The sequence below is a fragment of the Fukomys damarensis genome, unplaced genomic scaffold, assembly GCF_012274545.1.
Source record: "Fukomys damarensis isolate Sample0158 unplaced genomic scaffold, DMR_v1.0_HiC HiC_scaffold_32, whole genome shotgun sequence".
Taxonomy (NCBI): domain Eukaryota; kingdom Metazoa; phylum Chordata; class Mammalia; order Rodentia; family Bathyergidae; genus Fukomys; species Fukomys damarensis.
In genome coordinates, this window is record NW_022900944.1 from 35,992,368 (window position 1) to 36,007,647 (window position 15,280).

The following is a 15,280-nucleotide window of genomic DNA, read 5'->3' on the forward strand; positions in this document are numbered from 1 at the left end:
GTTGGTCATTTGGTTGTCACCTCTGCTGCCCGCACTGAAGAGGACAAGGGCGTAGAGCTCACACCCTGCGCGGGGTGCGATGCAGCCAGCAGCAGCAGGCAGGGTGGCTTCAATGCACTTTGTCTGCAGTCTTGCAGGCTTAAATCTGCACGTCCGTGGGGAACAAGTTTCTGGGTGAAGAAAAAGGCTCCCAGAGCCCCTAAAGTGGGGGGTGATGTCCTCTGAGATCCACAGGAGAGCTGATGAGGTACCCACGAGGCTGCCAGACCTGCGCCTTGTGCTTCCCTGCACTGTGCTTAGGAACCTTTGGTAGCTCTCCAAGAATGAGTGACTGGAGAAAGTAGGTGAAAATGTAATTAAAGGATGAAGATAGTTGGTGTCTCAGGTCCTGGAAAAAAGAGAAAAGGATGAAGTGAAGTATGTAATTCAGGCACTCCGCAAATCCCAGTTGCCTAGTGCTGCCGTCTGAAAAGCGTTTGCCATCTACGGAAACTTACTAGCAAAATAAGCTCTCCCTGCCGAGCTGGGTACATGAAGCTGTAGAGTCCACCAAACTTCCATGCTGCATCCTTTACTCAGACATGCACGGAACGGTCTACATACTGTCATCCCACTGTGCATCTTTCAAGTGCATAAGGTAGGGCGGGGCACGAAGATGCACACCTGTAATCCCAGTTGCTGGGGAAGCTGAGTCAGGAGGATTGCAAATTCAAGCTTCTCCTGGGCACGGTCACTTAGTGAGACGCTGCCTCAAAAAGTGAGGAGGTGCAGCTCAGTGTGAAGATCCTGGGTCCAATCCCAGTGCCCCTCGGAGAGATGCTCAGCACCGCTCAGCACAGGAAAAGCAAGCTGCAGCCGCCAAGAGATAGCGCTAACCACCCACCAGCACAGCTAAAATTAAAGCTTTCGACAAAGCCAAGTTTGAGTGCGGCTGGAGAGTAGACAGAATGCTCACAGGCCAGGAGTGGGAGTGTCCAATGGCACCATCGCTTTGGAGGACAGTTCGGCAGCTTTATTTTAAAATTTTAAAAAAGTCCAAGATACATTTACCGTGTGACCAGAAATACCACCCCCGTGTATGAACTTACCAAGATAAATGAAAACCTGTGTCCACACCAAGACTCGCACACGTGTCCTCATAGCTCCTAGATTAACAGGAGCTCCAAACTGGGGCAGCCCCACTGGCCATCAGGTGAGTGAAGAAAAATGTTAGCAGAGGTGAACCCAGAAATACCGTGGCTTCCGTTCCAAGCCACTGCCAGAGGTGAATATCACGATACAGTGAGTCACATGAAATATTTGGTTTCCTGTGCCTATAAAAGTGGTGTTTATGCTATATTGTAATCTATTTAGGAAGTGTTCTTTAGAAATTTGTTTTGTTGTTGTTGCTTTGATACCTGGGATTAAACTTGGATCCTTGTGCCTGTGAGGGAGAAACCTGTTTTGAAAACAATGTTTAATCCTTTATTTTATTTTGGTTTTGGGTTTTTTTTTTTTTCTTTGAGACAGGGTCTCACTATGTAGTTGAGACTGACCTGGAACTCACAATGTAGCCCAGGTTGGTCTCAAACTAACAGCAATCCTCCTCCCTCAGCCTCCTGAGTGGTGGGATTACAGGCGTGCGCCACCATGCCTGGCTTTTTTTTTTTTTTTCTTTCAGTACCGGGGATCGAACTTGGGTCCTTGAGATTGTGAGGCAAGCAGTAACACCACTGAGCTAAATCCCCAGCCCAAGGCTTAATTTAAAAATACTAGCCAGGCATGGTGGTGCACGCCTGTAATCCCAGCACTCAGGAGGCTGAGGCAGGAGGATTGCTGTGAGTTCGAGACCAGCCTGGGCTACATAGTGAGACCCTGTCTCAAAAAACAAACAAACAAACAAAAATTCAAGTCCAGTCTGGGCAGTTTAGAAACTTGGTGAGACCTGTTTCAAAATAAAAAATGAAAAGGGGGGGCCTGGGGATTTAGCACAGTGGTTCTGCCGCCTGCCTCGCAAGTGCAAGGTCCTGATACCAAAAAATAAAATAAGATAACAAAAGGGATGAGGCCGTGGGTTCAATCCCCAGGACCAAAGAAACAAAATGAAAAAGCGTAGTGCTGAAAACTGCTAAGGATCATCTGAGCCTTCCCAAAGCCAGCCTCTTCCCGAGGCGGAGGCTCTGGGCGCAAAGCTGCGGACGCAGGGGGAGAGGCTCTGGGAGAGTGGGCTGGCTGCGGCAATTTCTTCAAATAAGACTGAAGTCCGCTGCATGAATCAACGCTCCCTCTCCTGGGAGATTTCTCTGGCGTGCAGCAGTATCTGGTCTGGAGTCAAATGTGTCCAAATCAGAGCGAATCCTCTCGGGCTTTGCTACTGGGTCGCCTTTTGTGGAATGCTCTGAATCCTGGCCGGCTCTTCCGCGCCTTCTGGAGGAGACTCCTGTCCGGAAAGCATTTTCTTGCTCACTCGTAAGAAGCAGCTCCTCTCCTGTTCAGGTTTTGTCGGGGGCCGGTGGCAACCCCGCCACACCTTCGGGCCGGTTGGCCGCGGCGTCTCTCTTCTTTCCACCGCGGAGACCTTGAACCACCCCCACCCAGTCACCCACGAGGATTAGCAATGGCTTGTTTTTAAGTTTTTGTTTTATTTTAATTTTCTATTCGTATGTGTTTGTGACACATAATGAACGCACTCCTGTGGGAGTTGACACATATATACCCCGCATCTGAATTCTTTTCACTCCCTGTCTGCAAAGGTCCCGCTCCCTGTTTCCTACGGTCTTTTGTTTTGCTCTTGAAATTGCCTGTACTGTTGGTTTCTAATATAGGAGAAGCCGTGTGATAGTTAACCTTCTGTGTCTCATTTATTTCACTTAATAGTATGGTCTCAGAGTAGATCCATTTTCCCACAAATGACTCACATGTACTCTTCATAACTGAGTAGGACTCCATCGTATAAGGGCGACATTGTCTTCATCCGTCCTTCTGCTAGGGAGCCTCTATGCCACTTCCAAGAGTTCGCGACTGTGAGTCGTGCTGCTGTAAACACGGGTGTGTGTTAACTACCTGTATATGATTACTGTAATACTTTAACTCTTTCGGGAAGGTACTCAAAGAGCTATACAGGAATGTCCATGTAGAATCAGATCCTTCCAGATTGCTATTTTTACCTCCTCCCATGAATCACAAATGTTCTTTTTTATTGGTTTATTTTATTTGTTTTTTCTCTCTTTTTTTTGGTTTTTTGAGGCAGGGTCTCACTATGTAGTTGAGACTGACCTGGAACTCACTGTGTAGCCCAGGCTGGTCTCGAACTCACAGCGATCCTCCTGCCTCAGCCTCCCGAGTGCTGGGATTACAGGCCTGCGCCACCACGCCCAGCTTGGTTTATTGTAGATACAAAAGGTAACACCCGTGATAGAGAATGTGTACCTGCATGTGATATGTCTTGCTTCTTTTTTTCCCATTCCCCTCCTGTCCCTTCAACCTCTCTTGCCCTCATTGTTTTCGTTATGTAGAGAATACTTTATTAGTTTCTGTAATCAAACCCACGTAGATAAGGCCTCACATATTTAATTCAGTGTGTTACCCCTGTACAAATGGGAAAAAAATTAACATTTCTAGACCAATATGGCTGTTAATTTCTATACAATGCCAACTCAACAAACTAAACTGGGATAACTTTTTCCAAAGTTGACAGCACAAAGTTTCCAAAAATTCAAATTATATATATGTATATATATATATTTATATTTATATAAAAAGACCAATAATAGCAGTATGTTATGCATCAATAGCAGCAACAGCTTTTCCAGGTTCTGCAGTCATCTGAAAAAAATTATGGACATCTAGCACACTCCGTTAAAAAAACAAAAAAGAATAATACCCAGAAAACAGCAAAGTTCTGTTACTGTTGTGGTACCTGCACCATTTTTTTTACTAGCATCTTAATCATCATCTGGAAAGAAAACATTCTAGAGTAACATCATTAAAAACAGCCCTGATAAAGCACGGTCACTACTACTCTTCCCCTCTTATTGACAAAAGCTTTCCTTCCATTTTTCTTTTGCCTCCCTTCATTCCTATACCCCTTCCCCCTCCTTTGTATTTCTTCCTGTTTCTCAATACCTGTTATACATTTTGGACCATATTAACACTTTTGTTTTCTCGCCAGAAAAACAATGTGGTATTTAAAGGTGTGTGTGATTTACTTCTCTTAGGGGCATGATCTCAAGGTGCATCCATTGAGCTAGAAATGTCTCAAGTTACTCTTTATGGCAGAATACTAATCCATTGTAGATATTTTTAAAAAAAAAACCCACATCATCTTTATCCATTCATTGTTGATGGGCATTTGGGCTGTTTCCAAGATTAAGCAATTACAAACTGCTGCTGTATACATGAGCGTGCATATATTGCTGTGGTAGGATATTTTCATTCTTTTGGGAAGATACCAAGAAGGGGACTAGCTGAGTCAAATGGACCTTCTAGTTTTAGTTTTTTGAGGGATCTGCACACTGATTTCCACAGTGGCTGCACCACTGTACACTCCCACCAAGTGGAGAAGGCTCCCTGTTTCCCCACAACCCCACCAGCATTTGTTATTGGTTGATTTCGTGATAGCAGCCATTCTTTCTGGGGTGAGGTGGAATCTCAGTGTTGTTTTCATCTGCAGTTCTCGAATGACCAGCGATGTTAAACATTTTTTCAGGTATTTATTTGCCACTTCTACTTCTTTATCTGAGAAGTGTCCATTCATTTCAGATACCCATTTTTGAACTGGGTCTAAAAGTCCTTTGAGGAACAGATGGAAAAAAATTTTTCCCACTCTGTGGCTCAACTCTTCACATTGCTGGTGGTTTCTCTTGCTAAAAAGCCTTTTAAGAAGATGTGATTCCAGTTGTTGATTCTGTGTGATATTTCCTGTGTCGGAGTTTTATTCATAAAGTCTTTGCCCACACCTATGTCGTCAAATGTTCTAAATATTTTATCTTCTCACAGATTTACTGTTTCTGTTTCAATATTTGGAGTTGTTTCTGTATCTTCTAGTCTATTCCATTGACCCTTGGGTCTGGTTTTGGTTTTTGGTTTTTGGTTTGTTTTTTTGTTTTGCTAACGGTGTGTCAATTTTATTTAATCTTTTAAAGAACCAACTCCTCAATTCATTGATTCTTTTTATTGTTTTCTTAGTCTCCATTAAATTAATTTTTGCTTGATCTTTAATTTCCTCCCTCTTATGAGTTTTGGGTTTAACTTGCTCTTCTTTTTCTAGAAGCTTGAGATTCAACAATAGGTTGGTTATCCGAGCTCATTGTTTTTCTCAAATGGGAATTCACTGCTATAAATTTCCCTCATAGGACCGCTTTCATTACATCCCATAAGTTTCAAATGTTACATTGGCATTATCATTTCATTGTAGAAACTGTCTAATTTCTTCTTTATGTGTGACTCATTGTTTGTTCAGGAGGGTGATATTTAATTTCCATGTGTTTATGAGTTTTTTTTGTTTTCTTTTGCCATTGATTTCCAATTCATTGTACTATGTTCTGATAATATGCATGGGATAATTTCAATTTCTTTGCATTTACTTAAGCATGTTTTATGGGCTAGTATGTGATCTGCTTTGGAGAACATTCCATATGTAGCTGAGAAGAAAATATATTCTGATGTTGTGTAGTGGAACATACTGTAGGCATCTGTTAAGTCCATTTGTTCAAAGTTTGGTTCAATTCTGATGCTTCTTTGTTGATTTTCTGTCTTGTTGATCTGTGTATTGTGACAGCAGGGTATTGAGGTTTCCCTTACAATTGTGTTAGCGCTTATTTGATTTTTCATGTCCATTAACATTTGTTTTATATAGTTGGGTGTGCAGGTATTTAGTGTATATATATTTGATTTTTGTCTCTTCCTTTTGATTATTCCTTTTATAAGGATGTAGTGACCTTCTTTGTCTCTCTTAATCAGTCTTGGCTTGAAATTCACTTTGTCTGAAAATAGAGTAGCTACCCATATTCTTTTCCAGGTTCTTGTCACATGGAGTATTGTCTTGCATCCTTTGACTTTTCATCTGTGAACTTCTTTGTGTGTGTATGTGTGTGTGTGTGTGTGTGTGTGTGTGTGTGTGCTGGGAATCGAACTCGGGACTTTGTGCTTGCGAAGCAGGAGGCAGAACCACTGAGTTAAATCTCTAGCCCAAGTGAACTTCTTTTTTAGTTAAATGTATTTCTTGTATTCAACATATTGTTGGATTTTGCTTTCTTTTTTTTCTTTTTTTTGGTATCGGGATTGAACTTGGTACCTTGCACTTGTAAGGCAGGTGGTAGCACCACTGAGCTAAATCCCTGGTCCTGGATCTTACTATTCTGTTCTTGTGTTGAATTTTTGGAATCTTGATTATTATTTGCCTTGGTGTCAAATTTTTTTATCATGGCTGGCTGACCGGAGTTTTATATGCCTCACTCATTTGTATGTCAAATTCTTTTTCCATAGTTGGAAAGTTTTGTGCCATTACTTCTGTGAGCAGATGTTTTGTGTCATTTGTGCTATCTCCACGATTTTTTTTTTTTTTTTTTTGGTTTTTTGAGACAGGGTCTCAGTATGTAGTTGAGACTGACCTGGAGCTCACTATGTAACTCAGGCTGGTCTTGAACTCACAGCGATCCTCCTGCCTCAGCCTCCCGAGTGCTGAGATTACAGGCATGCACCACCACACCCAGCTTATCTCCTCTTTTAAAATCAATCTTATATTATTATTATTCTTTGCATCATCTAGCAGCTGTTGGATTGATTTTTTTTGTGGTCCCTTGCAATCCTGTCTTCTATGTCTGATATTCTGATATTCTTTTTGTTTTGTTTTGTTTTGTTTTTGTAGCCAGGATCAAACTCAGGACCATGTGCTTGCTATATTCCTGGCTATGTCTGATATTTTGTTCTCACACTGGCTCATTCTGCTGCATATACTTTTGATAGAATTTTCAGTCTCTTCGATATCTGAATCTGTTTCATGGATTTCATTTCTTTCCTGTGTTGGGCATTCATGGTTTCCATCATTTTCCTAAGCTCTTCTTTTTTTTTTTTAATCTATATCTGCTCTAGAGTCACCAAGAATATCTTTCATTATGATCACCATCTCTAGTTATCTGAAAAATTATTTCTTTTTTTTTTTCCTCTCTCTTTTTTGTGGTACCGGGGATCGAACTCAGGTCCTTGTACTTGCAAAGCAGGTGGCAGAACCATTGAGCTAAATCCCTGGCCCCTGAGAAATTATTTCTGATGCATTGTTTTCTGGAATGTCATTAACCTGCTTTGTTGCTTTCACTGTTACTACTTCAGAGAGTCCAGGTGAGTGGCTTTCAAATTGTTCCACCTCATGCACCCTGGGTTTGCCTTTGGTAAGGTGGAATTCTAGGGTTTGCATCTTCCTTAAGTGTCTTCTCATTTTCTTTCTTTCTTAGTTTAATTCCTAGATTGATGCTTGCAAATTGCTTATGACAGGTAGTATTTAGAACCCTTAGGAAATGGCTACTTCTTGGAGATGTCTTCCAAGTGTAACTGGCTTTTGAGTTGTGAATCTGTTGCAAGATCCTACCTCTTCCCTTTATTGAGAATAAGAAGTTGCTGCCTATTTGGCCTAGCTCCTGGTTCTTTGGCACTGGCCGATAGTATTGTTTATGATCTTAGGCAATCTCAGTCTTGGCATACCAGGAAGAACAACTGATTAAAATAATTATGTCACCTTGGCTAAAGTATTTAATCAATAATAACAATAGCATCAAACACAGCCTAGAGAATGACAGACTGTGGTAACTATTAATTTGCCATTTAACCATACGAACTATGTTTAGGGTCATATAATGAAATCAGAAACAACCAGAAAATTGTATGCAGTATATATACCCTCAATGTGGTGATTTCACCCTCAGGGGAGAATATTTAAAAGGAATTGTGGGGGGAAATAGAAAAATGGAAGAAGAGAAATAGATTAGAAGCAAGGCTGGAGGACAAAGGAAAATTATACAAACTTTGAGAAACTGGTGAAGGCAGGAGAGTAAGAGAGAGGGAAGAAATAAAAGAAGAACAGAACAGCAAGAAGACTAGAGCTGGAGAGATAGCTCAATGGCACCACGTCTGCCTGGCCAACACAAGATCCTGAGTTCAATCCCCAGTACTGTAAAAACAAAAAGTAGAAACAGTGTTCACACTCATAAAAATAAGAGCAAATAATTAAAAAAAAAAATAGAAAAAAGTGTCCACTTCAGGGTGTGTTTCTGCTGTCACTGGTAGACAGAGTGGGCATACAGAGCCCAGATCCATGTTGATTAATCCCAGCAAGCCAGCTATAGATTTGTGGCAGTAGTATATAACCCCAGCAAGCCTGCACCTTTAGCTCCATTGAAGTTTAGGCTGGTTTCTGGCTATGAGGCTAGAACCTGATATGCTCAGACTGCAATACTCTATGTGCCTCCTGTCTGCTTGAACTCAGCTCCTTGACCTCCTGCCAACTTTAACTCAGTTCTGGTTCACCCTAGTGCTAGAAGCAGCTACAGACAGTCAGCACACAGCTCTGAGTTCTGATCTCGGCCTCTCTCCAAGATGTCTACTGGGCTCTCTCGGGAGACATCCAAACCCAAACAACTCACCAGTCACGGCAGTCTGTTACATCCACTACTCCATTCCACTGGTACATTTCTCCCCTAGGGCCACCAGTAGTCACCACACACCTGCAGGTTCAAACTGCCCCTCCCATTCAGCGAGTCAGGGTCAAGGAGAAAGCACTGCTTGCCACCTCTCTCGTCTGCACTGAGGTCTCTCTCTCCACTCTCCCTGTGGGCTTCCATTCTCACTTCAGATCCTTGCTGGGTCTTGGGACCCACTTCCCTCCTCCTTCTCTTCCTCACACTGCTACATACCAGCGTCTGGATACCAAATCTTGGAGAGGCTGTTTCTCTGCTGTTCACCACTCCACCACCTTCCTGGAAGTCTGAATCACACACACACACACACACACACACACACACACACACACACACACACACACAATTTTTTTTTTTATACCTGGGATCAAATTTGGGACCTTGCACTTTTGAGGCAGGTGGTGGAACCACTGAGCTAAATCCCTGGCCCACAAATGTTTTTAATGACAACTAGAAACTTCTTCCAGAAGAATTTCACTTTGCTCAGATCTGTCAGAAGAATAAGTGTCTGTGGCAAATGCAGCTTTATGAAATGTGTCCCTGAGATAAGACTTGAGCCAGTGTGTTGCTGCATGACTATGATCTCAGGACTCTGGGAGACTGAGGTAGAATGATTGCAAATTCAAGCTTAGTCTTGGCAGTTTAGCAACTTACTGAGATCCTGTTATCAAATTAAATAATGAATGAATGAATGGGAAGTAGTTCATTGCAAAGGCTCTCTGTTCAATCTACAATACCACCCAAGACATGGAAGAAAGTTGAGATTACTCCTTGATCCATAGGTTACATAATGGATGTCATATGAAAACATCTTTGTGCGCCTCTGTCAGAGCTGTGGAGGGACAGATGTATTACCACTGAGCAGTAATACTTAGTCTAAAGAGTCACCTTAAAATATTTAGTAAATAGATGTGTTGTCATCTGGGCGTTGTTGTTGCACGCAGAGAACGCAGGCAGAATAAAGTTGGTGTAATTCTCAAATGCCCTGATATATTCAGAATGGTGAATAAACACTGGCTTTGATTTAAAGTCACAGCCATGTTAAGCCCCAACAAGAGTCAGCCTGGCTTTTGAAGCACGGACTTCTTTCTGGCTATCAAAGTCCTACTGGCACCTGCTCCAACAGAAAGCTGTTGCATCTGTACTGTGTTCATTAGAGAAGCCACCTTCAGCATTTGTCTTGGTAGGACTTCCAGGGCACGTGCTGCTTCACCAGCAAATCTGTGTTCTGAAAACAGCTTCTTTCCTTCCACCCATAAACCAGTGTCTTCTAGTTTCCATTTTTCCTCTGCTTCTCCCTCACTTCTCTCAGCCTTCCTAGGATGGAAGAGGGTTAGAACCTTGTTGTGGATTAAGCTTTAGTATAAAGAATATTGTGGCTGGTTTGCTCATCTATGCAGACCACTAAAACTTTCTCTACTTTGGCAATAAGGCCATTTGCTTTCTCATTGTTTGTGGGTTTGTTTGAGTAGTAATTTTAATTTCTTTCCAGAACTTTTCCTTTGCACACTTGACTACAACTTGGCTAACTATTCAGCCCAAGAGGCCCCACCTTTGGCTTATCTCAGCTTTTGACACGCTTGTCTCACCACTTAGCTTAATCCTTCCTAGCTTTTTATTTACAATGAGAGAGGTCAGACTTTTCCTTTCCCTTGAACAGTTAGGGGCCATTGTAGGGTTATTAATCAGCCTTGCTTTATGTTTTGTCTCAGGAAATAGAGGCCTGGTGACAGGGAGACATGGAGGATGGCCAGTAGGGGGAGCAGTTGGAACACACAGATGGAGGTGCAGTCTGTTCAAATCTGTATTCTCGAGGGGCGTAGTATAAGGGCAAGATTACAGCATGACCCAAATATTTGTTATTAATTGTGGTTATAATGATAGATGTTTGTTACAATTCTCTAGGTTGTATATCACCTCTACAGGTTCATATCCATACATATTAAGACTATTGAAAGGCTTTTTCCATCACTTTTTGTGAAGGCTTTTTTACAATTTTATATTTTTAAAATTTTAACTGATAAGTAAAAAGTGAACATACTGGGCTGGGCATTTAGCTCAATGGTTCCACCAGCTGCCTCAAAAGTGCAAGGACCCAAGTTCGATTTCTGGTACCAAAAAAAAAAAAAAGTGAACATACTGATGGAGTGTTATATGATACTCAGATAACATACTTTGATGTTCAACTCAGGGTGAACATTTATCAAACAAATAGCAGTTTAATAGCATCTAGATTTTTAAAAATATGTAGTACATGATCATTATTTAGAGTCACCATACTATTTTTCCTTTTTCAGCTGCAAAAATCATTATGCTTTAATGCAGAAAACTTGGAACCTACAGATAAGCAGAACTACCCGTTTAAAAAAAAACTGCAGATATTTTTTGCTTAACAAATGAAAGTTCTTTCCACAATATCTTTATGCTAAACATAGTGAAAGCCTCAACCCTGAGATTTTTCCAGTACTCAGAATGAATATCTCACCACCCCCATCCAACCCCAAATGAAAAAACAAGAGCATAAATGTTGTGCTGGAAGCATAAAAGACCCACAACTTGTTTTTCAACAATCTGAAAATGAATGTTTTCCCTTTGCTTGTTTTGTTTTCTGTTGGGGGGGCAATGGGGGTGAACTGAAGGCCTTCACACTAACTGTCCAGGATGGGCTTGGTCTTGCAATCCTCCTGTCTCAGCCTCCCATAGTGCTGGGATTATAGGCAAACACCACCATTCCTGGTTTATTTGGTTCTAATTAAATTTTATTCTTTAAAAACACACCAGGGCCAGGGATTTAGCTCAGTGGTTCTGCCACCTGCCTCAAAAATGCAAGGTCCCAAGTTCAACCCCCGGTACCAAAAAACAAAATAAAACAAAACCAAAAAACCCACTAGCTAGTTTAAATCAAATCAACTTAGTCACCTGTGACTTTCTAAAGCACCTCAATAAGAGTTTCCAGAAAGAGCTTTGAAGGAGCTCATATTTCTCACACAGAAAATAATTTTTAATTAAAATTAAACAAAAATGGTGACCATAGATCATGATGTTAAACAGACTTGAAAGGAAACAGCATCATTCTAGTCAGGCAGGAGGTTAACTGAAAGGTGCAGGGAATATAGGAAGGGTAGGGGAAAGCTAAGGAATAAAGGAAAAGAAAAAAACATGAGAAAATGAAAAAATGGAAATAAAATGTTTGTAAAGGGGGAGGGGGGGTGAAGGGAGGGCAGGGACAAGGGGAAAAAATGAGAACCAAGACCTGTCATGTAAAGGTCCAAGATCCCAATGAGGAATGTAACTGTACTGTGTACCTAAAATGGACCAATAAACTCAGTGAGAAAAAAAAGATGAAATAAGATAGGTTAAAGAATCAGTCAGGTGATTCAGACATGCGTGTGAGTTGTGGAAGTGGTGTAGCCCTAGGAAGAGGACAAAATCTCAGGGCTGGTGGCCGAAGTCCATGTGAGGCCACAGAAGAGCATGCGCCAAGCCCTGTCCAGTGTCCCTGGTGATGAAGACGGAGCCTGGTGGATCAGGAGAGATTCACACGTGGAGCCAAGGAAGTTTTAAAATATACACACACATTCCAACAGCTTCAAGGTGACAGAAGTTCACAGTCTGGTGTAACTGATGAGCTTTCTTGGAGGCAGGAAGGGCGACGTGAGCCCAGCTCTTTTTTTTCCTTCTTTCCTTGCAATGAAACAGCCTGCTACTTGGACATTCACTGGAAGTGCAGATTACATCTTGCGCACAGCATCAATCCATCCCCACCTCTCTACAGCGGTGATTCCTGTTTCTACAGGTACATGAGCCAGGCCCTTGTCAGTGACGTGCTGCTAGGAAGGAATCGTGTTTCTTGTGTGACTGCTCGCTGGCCGGGGACCTAGGAGACTGCGAGTGTGATTGGGTCTTCGTTCCAGTTTTGAGGGGACGGCTCTTTTCCTTTAGGGTCTGCTCCGTAATGGCTATAAAGCATGAGCACTGATGCTGTTCAGGAGAATATACCTCAGCTACTTGATACTGTTCTTTCCATCAGTTTTTTGGCTCTGTGATAGCAGAGCTCTTGGCTTTTCCTCCATGGGGACAAGATGAATGTCTGCAAGGATTCAAGCACGTGTCCCTCATAAAAATGCATAAAGCCAAAAAAAAAGGTAGAATCATTCATTACAGCACCTGACTCCCTTCTCCTTTTAAAAACTGTACTTTGAGCCAAGCATGGTGGCACATACCTGTCATCTGTAATCCCAGCTGCTTGGGAGGCAGAGGCAGGAGGACCACAAGGTTGAGGCCAGCCTGGGAAACTTAACAAGATCCTGTCACAATTACATTTTGATATATGCTTTATTTCTCCTCCTAAATGTTTCCTTTTTGTGGTTGAGTAGTCAGGACTTGCAGAAGAGTAGGAAATAGTTATTTCTTTATTAAGAACCATCCAGTTATTATTGCTACATAAGAAAGTACCCTCCCTCAATTCAGTGGATTAAGGGAAGTGGACCTGGTGGTACACACCTGTAACCCCAGCACTCTGGGAAGCAGAGGCAGGGGAATCTCAAGTCCAAGCCTGGCCTGGATAATTTAGTAACTTAATAAGATCCTGTCTCAAATTAAAAAGTTTTAAAAGGGCTGGGGATACAGCTCAGTGTAAAAGCCCTGAGTCCAATCCCTAGTGCTGCGGCTGAACAGTTGTCTCTTGAGTTCCTTCTCATCAGCTGGGTCTGCAGCCACTGCAGGTCCCGGTGTTATGTATCCAAAATGACTTGTTGCATGGTTGGCAGGCAGCTTGATCTCAGCTGCCCAGTGCCTCCCTGAGGCCTCTCCAGCGTGGCAGCCTCGGGACTGCTGGTGGATGGCGGATGGCTTCTCCCTGGGTGGACATTTCAAGGGAACTAAGCAGAAGCTCTCCAGACTCCTGTGACCTAGCTTAGCATATCAGAGTCAAATAGGAAGGGACATAGAACCCATCTTTTGATGGGAAAAATGACCAACATTTTTTCACACTGCTGTAAGAACATAATTTTATTTGGGTTATTTTGTTTGCTACAGCAAAAGGCTGTGTGGTTTGAATTTTCTGTGTCCCTTAGCAGTTCTGAAGCTCATATTCAACATGTGTATTGGCCAAAGCTGTACTACCAAGCTAGATCTCTGTGGCCCAATGGGAAACCCATTTGTACCCCTCGGTAGTGGCCTGTTGAGTGGGTGTGAGATTACTTTAATTGGCTTGGGACAGTCATGGTTCACTTTCTGGGAAGACTCACCCACGTTGCCACCTGTGAATGGAAAATAGGTTTCTGTTAGAAAAGAGGGAGGAGGAGATAAATGTCTGTTGTTGGCAAAGTAACTAACAGGTTCTTCCACTGTGTGGGGAACATCCTTGTAAATGCTGGGATTCTCCTTAAAGTATCTAAAACTAGAATGAAGGGTATGTATATTGTAATGGAAGAAGACATTCTATGTCAGTGAAGGTGTCTTAGTTATTTTTCTCATTGCTGAGACAAAATACCCAACACTCAGCATTAAAGGAGGAGAGGGTTCATTGTGTCCATAGTCAGGTGGCTTCAATGCAGAGTGACACAGCAGAGGGGCATCACAGTGGAGAAACAGTTCATGGTGAGGAGAAGGCAGCAGAGCAAAGAAGTAGCGGTCATGATAACAGCAGCCTCTTTCTGCCCCTTCTAGTCTATGCAGGCTACGTGTCCTCAGGGAGGCAGCACTCACACCCAGGGTGGGCCTTCCCTCATCCACACCCAAACCACTCCGTGGACTACTTTAGTAACAATACACCCTTCATCCCAGCATCACACACCCTGGACCGAGCCACCTCTAGAAAGCCCACATATGACCACATGAACCTTTGGGGAGACATCTAGAAATAAGCCATATTCAGATGATGAATTTTAGAGCTTTCAGTGATACAAACAACAACTGTGACATGCAGGCCTAGTACCATCAAAAAAATAAGTAAAAGTAAAAAAAAAATTGACTTGATAATACTAAGGATTGTTTGGGGTTTGTTTTGGTTTTTTGAGACAGGGTCTCACTATGTAGTACAGGCAGGCCTTAAACTCATTATGTAGCCCAGGCTGGCCTTGAACGTATGGCAAACATCCTGCCTCAGCCTCCGAAGTGTGCCACCATGCCCAGCATCAAGTATTGATGAGTCTGTGCAACAATGAGATCTATGAGAATCAAACCCAGAGCCTCTCACAATCTTCCCTTTATGGAAATTTAAGGGATGATGAATAAGTATCTCCCCTGCCTATTCCTAATTCAGTTCATATCATATATATTGTTAGGGAATTGATCATGTTAAAGTATGCTGTGACGCCGCCTCACAGGCTGCATTCTCCTGGTACATCTTGGCTCCTAAAATGACCTCATGCCCTTATCTCTGGTTCCCCCCCTCCCCCACAAGGCCACAGTGGTCCAGGAAAGTTGAAATCTGTGTCTGCAGGACTGGGCCCATAAAAGCAATCTGGCCTGTGATAGGTTAAAAGTAACTCACTCCTCATAAATAAACAATAGCCCACCCCCAAACTGATAAAAGGACCTTCCTTTCTTTGTTCTTCTCCTTCTGCTTCTTCTTCCTCCTCTCTCTCTCTCTCTCTCTCTCTCTCTCT